Source organism: Apium graveolens, chromosome 4, assembly GCF_009905375.1.
Source record: "Apium graveolens cultivar Ventura chromosome 4, ASM990537v1, whole genome shotgun sequence".
Taxonomy (NCBI): domain Eukaryota; kingdom Viridiplantae; phylum Streptophyta; class Magnoliopsida; order Apiales; family Apiaceae; genus Apium; species Apium graveolens.
The window spans coordinates 190,623,837-190,633,904 of NC_133650.1; the positions used below are offsets into that span (position 1 = coordinate 190,623,837).

At 37.9% G+C, this 10,068-nt stretch overlaps 1 non-coding gene across 1 annotated transcript; it reads right to left on the reverse strand.

Annotated features, from left to right (window-relative positions):
* Positions 1–7,692: 7,692 nt before the first annotated feature.
* Positions 7,693–7,799, reverse strand: LOC141722010 (small nucleolar RNA R71). The gene has a single exon (XR_012575048.1). It is a non-coding gene; the product is annotated as a small nucleolar RNA R71 (small nucleolar RNA).
* Between the last annotated feature and the right edge of the window lie 2,269 nt (positions 7,800–10,068).

Below are 10,068 nucleotides of genomic sequence, written 5' to 3' on the forward strand. Positions count from 1 at the left end.
CTTAAGAAATAAAAAACTTAGGATCAAGCAATTGCTTGTTTCTTTTATAAGAAACCTGGGCACGTGAAAAAGGATTGTCCCAAGTACGTCGCATGACATATTAAGAAAGGTAGATTTTTAACCTTTGTATGTTCTAAAGTTAATTTGAATTCTGTACCTAGTAATACATGGTGGGTAGATTCTTACGACTGACACGAGTATATCTATGCAGGTTTGTATTTGGAGACGAAAATAAAGTGAAGCTGAAAGATTCATCTATGTGGGTGATGGAAATGCAGTTCTAGTTGAAGCCATTGGCACTTTTAGATTATCTTTTGAGACGGGTCAATCTATTAAATTAAGAGAGACTTATGCAGTACCGTCATATAGACGGAATTTGGTTTTTATTTCTGTTTTGGACAAATATGGTTACTCTTGTTCATTTGGAGATAAAAAATTTAGTATATTTCTTAATTCTTTTTTAATTGCGACTGGTTCTTTGATTGATAATTTGCATATGCTGAATGTCATTGTTTCATTTAATGAAACCTTGCAAATAACATCAAGAGGTAAAAAATGAAAATTATCGAGAGAGAATTCTGCTATGTTATGGCATAAGCGTTTTAAACATATCTTTAAAGGGAAACTAGAGAAACTTGTGTCACATGGAATACTTCAATCTCTTGATTATTCGGACCTTAATGTATGCATTGAGTGTATTAAAGGTAAATAAATAAACATAAGGAAATTAAGTGTCAACAGAAGTACTGGTGTCTTACAGTTGATACATACCGAAGCAACTATCGAGACAAGAAGAACGAAGACTTGTAATGGTAATTGTATTTATATTATTCACCATAGATTGACTTTGATCCTTTCATTAGCTTGAAAGGATCACATAGGATAAAGGCCATAACCAAGCATATTTATATACCACACTTTACATATTGATGTATGAATGTATGTATAGAATAGTTAATGGTGCATGCTTTAATTAGATTAATCATGCATGAATGTATGCATTAGATACGTCACCCATGCCATGCCTGCTAAACAAGATAAAATTTGTAACGATTCAAGATTTTAAAATTTACAAACAATTATGAGATTCTCGTGTTTATGAAACACAGAATGAAATACAAATTTTCTTTATTTCCGACACGGGGCAATTTTTTCAACAACGGGTTCATTAAACTTGTAAGGCTGTGGGTTTTAAGCGAGACCAATGTGACTCCTCCACTACCTGGAAATCAAACTATTGACGAGTATTGATTTGAAGTATTTTATTCAAGGAAAAATTGGGAATCTCTTTATGATGGGATCATGACCGTTATAATACTAACAAAGCCCTAATGTTTATATTAAGTTGTTTAGATGCCTTCCAATATGTCTAACGCGTTAACCCCTAGATCGATAAGGAGTGGGTTCTCCAGAGTGAAGCACTCCCATCTATCGTGGGACGGCGTGTTGAAGTATATGATACTTTTTAGACCTTTGGGTTAGACCCAACTAAGTTACCATAATAGGATTGTAAACTTAGAGGCATGGAGTTTGGTGAGATTTATTGGATAAATATGAATAAATGTTGTTCCACTAAACTATTCAAGAGTTATATAGTTGATATAATTGACAAATGTTGTCTACCTTATTGAATCATATTTTAGGTGTAAAGCCAAAGCTGAATTAAAATATTGTGAAATTTGGATCTTGGCTCACTAGAAAGTATATAGAATATATTCTTTTCGAATTAATAGTTAGGACTATTAATTTGATAAAAAAAATAGTGGGAGATATATATTTTGAATATATATGAATAATAACTTGAACATAATTTAATAATCATATGTAGACTAATTTATCTTATGCACTTAAACAATGTAGATACCAAATGGCAAACAATTCAAATAACTTCTCTATGCGATCAGTCCTTGAGAAGGACAAGCTGACAGGAACAAACTTCCTTGACTCGTAGAGGAACTTGAGGATTGTCCTCAAACAAGAGCGCAAGCTCTATGTAATAGATATCCCTCGCCCTGCACCTCTCCATGAAGGAGCATCCCGTGCTCAACATAATGTTTATCAGAAACATATCGATGATGACACGGATGTTCAATGTCTCATGTTAGCGATCATGAGTGTTGAACTTCAGAAACAACATGAGAATATGGATTCTTATGATATGATTGAGCACCTTAAACGTATGTTTGGAGGTTAGGCTCGTCAGGAGAGGTTTGATAATTTCAAATCGTTACATGCATGTAAGCAGGGAGAACGTGATCCGGTTGGACCGCATGTTCTAAGAATGATAGGGTATATGGAGTACCTTACCAAGTTGGGTACCCCGATTGCTGTGGAGTACCAGATTGATCTAATTTTGCAATCCTTAAATAGCAGCTATTCTCAATTTGTGATAAATTACAATATGAATGAGATAGATAAGAACCCCACCAAATTGTTGGCTATGTTGAAAACTGTTGAAACCAACGATCAGAAGGCGTCCCCTGCTCCCATGTTGATGGTGAATAAGGGGAAGGCCAAAGGAAAGGGTAAATGGAAAGGCATGAGAAAGATGGGATCTAAATCTAATGCCAATCCGAAACCTGATCTGACCAAGGCTTTGAAGTCTAAAGGTGGTGTTCCAAAGGTTGGTGATTGTCACTATTGCAAGAAACCAGGTCATTGGAAGAGGAACTGTCATGCTTATTTGGAGGATCTTAAGAAGAAGAAGGTTGTTATTGCTACTTTTGATTCAAGTATTTATGTTATATAAGTCAATTTTCCTACTTCTACATCTTGGGTATTATATACTGGATGTGGTTCTCACATTTTCATAAATGTGCAGGAACTGCAGGGAAGTAGGACATTGGCGAAGGGAGAAGTGGACCTACGAGTTGGCAATGGAGAAACGGTTGTTGCTTTAGCTGTATGGACTTATCATTTATCGTTGCCCACTGGGCTTATTTTAGAAATAGATAACTGTTTTTACGTTCCTGCGATTTGCAAAAACATTATTTCGCTTTCTTGTTTGGACAAGAAAGGTTTTTCATTTTTGATTCAGAATAATAGTTGTTCTTTTTCATTCAATAATGTTACCTATGGGGTTGCACATTTGTTTAATGGTTTATATGTTCTTGATTTATATACTCATGTCTATAACATAAATAATGATAATAAACATATTAAGATGAAAGACTCAAATCGAACATACCTTTGGCATTGTCGTTTAGGGCACATAAATGAGAAACGCATTTCCAAATTACATAAAGATGGTTACTTGGATAAGTTTAATTTTGAATCATACGAAGAAAGCAAATCTTGTCTTATTGGAAAAATGGCTAAAGCTCCTTTTACTGGACAAGGTGAAAGGGCCACCAAACGATTATGACTTATACATAGTGATGTATGTGGTCCAGTGCGTACGATGGCAAGAGGTGGCTTTTACTACTTCATTACATTTACTGACGATTTCGGTAGATATGGATATGTATATCTTTTGAAGAACAAATCCGATTCTTTTGAAAAGTTTAAAGAATACAAGGCTGAAGTGGAAAAGCAAACAGGGGAAAGTATAAAAGTTCTAAGATCAGATCATGGAGGAGAATACTTAAGCCTTGAGTTTAAAGGTTTCTTGAAGGAGTGTGGTATCATATCACAACTTACTCTTCCTGAAATGCCTCAATGGAATGGAGTTTCTGAGAGGAGAAATCATACCTTGTTGGACATGGTGCGATTGATGATGAGTCTAGCAGATCTTCCAATAAGTTTATGGGGTTATGCTTTAGAAACAGCTGCATATACACTAAATTGAGTTCCAACTAAATCGGTTCAAAAGACTCCATATGAGATATGGACTGAGAAATATCACAGCATGTCTTTTATGAAATTATGGGGATGCGAAGCGTTTGTAAAACGCTTGGTGTCTGACAAGTGGATTAATGTTATTTTGTGGGATATTCGGAAGAAACCAAATGGTATAGTTTCTATAATCCTACCGAGAATAAAGTGTTTGTTGCTTGAACCGCTGTATATCTTGAAAGAGAGTTACTTTCCAAGAAAATTAGTGGGAGGACTATAGATCTCGATGAAGATCGAGTTGTACAAAATAACATTGATCCAGATTTGGAAAATGGGCAAGAAGTACATCAAGATGTTCCTGCTCTGGAAACACAGGTTGTTCGTAGATCTAGTAGGGCTCGTCATAAGCCAGATAGATATTATGGATTTCTCTTGACTCAAGATGATGATATAATGCTCATATATAATGATGAGTCTCTTACCTACCAAGAAGCTATGTACAGTCCAGACTCCGAAATATGGCTAGAAGCCATGAAATACGAAATGGAATCCATGTATCAAAATTAAGTATGGACTTTAGTTGATCCACCTGAACGGGTAAAACCTATAGGGTGCAAGTGGGTTTTCAAGAAGAAAACTGACATGGATGGTAAAGTACAGACCTATAAAGCATGACTAGTGGCAAAAGGTTTCTAACAAATCCATGGTATAGACTATGATTAGACTTTTTCACTGGTTGCTATGGTCAAGTCCATCAGGATTTTGCTAGCAATAGCTTTTTACTACGACTATGAGATTTAGCAAATGGATGTCAAAACCGCTTTCTTAAATGGGAGCCTTGAAGAGGATTTATACATGATACAACCTGAGGGTTTTGTCGATCCCAAGTTTGCTAAGATGGTCTGTAAGTTGCTTCGATCTATTTATGGATTGAAGCAAGCCTCAAGGAGATGGAATCGTCGTCTTGATGAAACAGTCAAAGAATTTGTCTTTATTCAAAATGAAGATGAACCATGTGTTTAAAAGAAGGTTAGTAGGAGCCATGTGGCATTCCTAGTACTTTATTTAGATGACATATTACTAATAGGGAATGACATACCTTCTCTACAGGATGTTAAGACTTGGTTGGGAATTAGTTTCTCGATGAAGGACCTAGGCGATGCTACCTATATATTAGGGATCAAGATCTATAGAGATAGATCAAGGAAATTAATCGGCCTAAGTCAGAGTACATATATTGATAAAGTATTGCATCATTTTGGGATGCAAGAGGCAAAAAGAGGATATGTCCCAATGTCTCATGGGATATTTATCTCAAAAGACAACTGCCCTAAATCATTAGATGATAAGGGCCGTATTAGCAAAATTCCATATGCTTCGGCAATTGGATCTATAATACATGTGATGATATATACTCGTCCTGATGTTTCATATGCCTTGAGCATGGCGAGCAGATACCAGTCTAATCCAGGTGAGGGTCACTGAACAGTTGTTAAGAACATTCTTAAGTACTTGAAGAGGAATAAAGATTCATTCTTGGTGTATGAAGGAGATGAGAAGCTGGTTGTAAAGAGTTACACTGACACAAGCTTCCAGACAGACAGAGACGATTCAGTATCTCAGTAGGTTTTGTGTTTTACATTAATGGAGGTGCTATAAGATGGAAGAGTTCAAAGCAAGAGAAAATAACTGATTCTACAATAGAGGCTGAGTATATTACTACCAGTGAAGCAACCAATGAGGCTGTTTGGATACGGAAATTCATAACGGGACTTGGTGTGGTTCCATCGATCACAGATCGAGTTGATCTTTATGTTGAGTGGCATTTATGACACTTTATTATGCTCTAATAAGCTTTGAATTGGTGTATTTGTACTCAAGTTGTTATGTGTTTTTTCTAGTGTTTTTGCATTTCAGGCACTATTCAAGTAATCAGGTGAATTAGCATTATTTTGGTGTTAATTTGGTGTCCAGCTGGTGTTGGAATAAAAGCTCATGGAAAGCCGGCTCGAAGCAGCAAGATTCAAGAAAAAATCTGAGTTTTTCCCAGAAGGACGGCGGGCCCGCGCTGTGATAGCGCGCGGCCACGTCGGGGTTTCAGAAATGCAGTGCGCCAGCGCTGTGATAGCGCGCGGCCGCGCTGAGGCCAAATTTCAGAATCCTGTTTCTACTACAATTCTAAAAGGGAAGGCTTCCAGATTGTTGAGGGCTGCTATATATATTCATATTAGGTCATTTTTAATAGATATCAAGTAAGAGACGGACCAGAGCGTAAGGAGAAGACAGCAAGAGACCTTTAGCATAATTTAACAAAGGCGAAGACGATCTAGTTTATTCTTGTGAATCTTTGTTTTGAGTTGTAAATTGGATGCTTGTTTCTTGTTTTGTTGAACCTATACTCTTGTTTATACTTGATTTTATTTATTCGTATAAAGACTGCGTTTGCTATATCATGTTTTCATCGGAACCCACGTTGATGATGAGTCCGATTATGGGTTAATCGTTATCATGGGGTTCTAACGGATTTATTTATGGATTTCTTTAGTTAAATTGTTTGATGCCTTAGTATGTGGTGATTTCATGATATCCTAGTATTGGTTGTGCGTATTCGTCTTTTGAGCGTCGTGACCTTATGAGATAGTGTGTTAATTCTTAATGAAGCGAAAGTGAATTTAAGGATTTAGAACTTGTCATGCTAGCATAGGTTCATGTATGTGACATGCATGATTCGTAGGTAATTTTAACCATCTTACTTGCCCTATATAATCAAGATAGATAACTTGTGCTTAAACCGTTATGTTGTCAAATTCTATAGACATATAGGGTCTCAATATAATTGGTGCATATTCAGCTTCTATCTTTTTTATGGATGTCTGGTAGAATGGTACTCGTGCAATAAAAGTTGGCGTTTATCAGTTTCGTCTTATCTGATTAGTGTCATCACCATTGCATGCTAAGGTTAAGAATAAAAAGGCTATTGAATGAAGTATTTAATGAAGTTAGAATCCCATGTTTGTCATATATATCAATTCAGTTAATCTTATTCTTGTAGTTATAATTGTTAGCGTAATTCTTAGTTTTAAACAATCTCAATTTGTTATAGTCTTAGCATTGGATAATAACCATACATTGTTGCTTAGGTGCATAAATTAGATAGTTAACCAATACAGTCTCTGTGGGAACGAACTAGAAAAGATTTTATACTACTTGTGAACTCGTATAATTGTGTGTATTATTAGCACGTGTTTAGCGACTAACAAGTTTTTGGCGCCGATGTCGGGGACTGCAGTGTTAATTTATAGTTTATGTGCTTTCCATCAGTGGTCGTTAAATTTCATTGACTCGGACATTGTTACTTATTTGTTCCTTGTCTGGTTTTTAGCGAGGGTGTATGCATACGCGTTCACGTACTCGTAAGAAAACACTGGATAAAACCGAGGAAGAACTTGTGGTAGTTCGTAGGGAAGTTTCTGAGGAAGAAAATAAGTTAGAGGAAGAAGAGAAAGTTGAAGAGCCAATTGTAGTAGCTATGGGTGATCAAGGAGAAAATTCGAAGACTTTGATGGACTATTCTAAGCCTAAGATTAATGACATTCAGTCTAGCATCATCAGACCAGCCATCAGGGCTAACACTTTTAAGATCAAGTCAAGCACGATCCAGATGATACAGAACTCAGTTCAATTTGGGGGTTCTCCTACTAAGACCCCAACATGCACATCAGGGATTTCATCGAGATCTGCGACACTTTTAAGTTCAATGATGTAACTGAAGATGCTATCAAGCTGCGACTCTTCCCATTCTCTCTGAGGGACAAGGCTAAGTGTTGGTTACATTCTCTACCAGCAGGGTCTATCACCACATGGGAAGATCTTGCTCAAAAGTTTCTCACTAAATTGTTCCCCATGGCGAAGACTGCTGCAATCAGGAATGCTCTTACCCAGTTCACGCAGTAAACAGGAGAATCTCTGTATGAGGCTTGGGATCGATATAAGGAGATGCTAAGGAAGTGCCCACACCATGGCATGCCTGATTGGATGATTATTAATTGTTTCTACAATGGATTGGGTCCTACTTCTAGGCCCATGCTTGATGCAGCATCAAGAGGAGCCTTGTGGGCTAAGAGCTACGATGAAGCTTATAAACTTATTAAACTGATGGCTGCTAATGAGTACCAGAATCCTTCCCAGAGACTGACTCAGGAAAAAGCTGCAAGAATTCTGGAGTTGGACGCAGCAACTGCTATCGCTGCCCAACTTAAGGCTTTGATAATGAAGGTGGACACTTTGGCTAATTATGGAGTTAATCAAATCATTAGTGTCTATTAGCTTTGTGCTGGTGCCCATGAGACTGATCAGTGCGCAATTTCTAGTGAATCAGCTCAGTTCATGAGCAACTTCCAGCGATCGCAGCAACCTGTGCCAGCCACCTATCATACTAACAACCGCAATCATCCTAATTTCAGTTGGAGCAACGCTCAGAATGCGGTTCAACAGCCTTATCAGCAGTATCCAGCTAAGCAGTACAACCCCCCCTAGTTTTTAGCAACCGCAGTATGCACCAAGACAACAACTCCAGCTGCAACAAGCTAATGAAAAATCTGAATTAGAGGAGTGAAGCTTATGTGCAAGAGTCAAGCTGTGTCTATCAAGACCTTGGAAAATCAGATTGGGAAAATTGCTAATGCCTTGCTAAATCGTCAACCTGGTACATTGCCTAGTGACACTGAAGTGCCAGGAAAGAAGGAAGCTAAGGAGCAGGTAAAGGCAATCACTTTGAGGTCTGGGAAGGTTGCGAATACCGAACAAACTCAAGAATTGACTGAAGAAGCTGGGGCTGAGAAAGAAGCAAAGCAGCAGGATGAAAAAGTGGAACCAAGAAAGACTACTGTTGAGCACACTCCGTCTGAGGGTAATACAGGGGAGAAACAGATCTATCCTCCACCGCCTTTTCCTAAGAGGCTGCAAAAGAAAAAGCTGGACAAGCAATTTGAGAAGTTTCTGGAGGTGTTCAAGAAACTTTATATTAACATACCTTTCTCTGAGGCTCTCAAGAAGATGCCTAGTTATGCAAAGTTTATGAAAGGTATTCTCTCTCGAAAAGTGAAGCTAGATGATTTAGAGACTGTCGCTCTCATGGAGGAATGTAGTGTTGTGCTGCAGTAGAAGTTGCCACCAAAGCTTAAAGATCCAGGAAGCTTCACTATTCCATGTACTATTAAAAAAGTGTCTTTTGACAGATGCTTATGTGATTTGGGAGCTAGCATCAATCTGATGCCTTTGTCAATCTTCAAGCAGTTGGATCTACCTAATCCTAAACCGACGTATATGACTTTGCAGTTGGCCGACCGTTCTATTACATATTCGCATGGTATTGTGGAGGATGTCTTGGTCAAGGTTGATAAACTCATCTTTCATGTTGATTTTGTAATTCTTGATTTCGAAGAGGATAAGAAGATTCCCATAATCTTGGGAAGACCTTTCTTGGAAACTGGCCGAACCTTGATCGATGTGCAGAAGGGTGAGCTTACAATGCGAGTGTTGGATCAGGATGTTACCTTTAATGTGTTCAATGCTATGAAATTTCCTACTGATAATGAGGAGTGCTTAAAAGTGGAGTTAGTCAATTCGGTGGTCACATCGGAACTTGATCAATTTCTAAGGTCTGATGCCTTAAAAAAGCCTTATTGGGGAATTCAGATAGTGAAGATGACGAAGGTGAAGAACAATTGCAATATTTGAATGCTTCTCCCTGGAAGAGGAAGATTAATATGCCTTTTGAATCTCTTGGAATCGAGGAATTGAACAAAGCTCCTAAATGCCTCAAGCCTTCTATTGAGGAAGCTCCATCTCTTGAGCTTAATCCTTTACTGGGCATTTGAGGTATGCGTTTTTAGGTGATGCATCTACTCTGCCTGTTATTATTGCATCTGACCTTTCAGGTAGTGATGAGGAAAAGTTTTTGAGGATTCTGAGAGAGTTCAAATCGGCAATTGGATGGACCATAGCAGATATCAAGGGGATCAGCCCTTCTTACTGTATGCATAAAATTCGGCTAGAGAAAGGTAGTAAGCCTACAATCGAGCAGCAAAGAAGACTTAATCCTATCATGAAGGAAGTAGTGAAGAAGGAAATTCTGAAGTGGTTAGATGAAGGGATCATCTATCCTAACTCTGATAGTTCATGGGTAAGCCCGGTTCAATGTGTACCAACGAAAGGTGGAATAATTATGGTAGCAAATGAGAAGAATGAGCTTATTCCGACAAGGACAGTCACGGGGTGGATGGTTTGCATGGA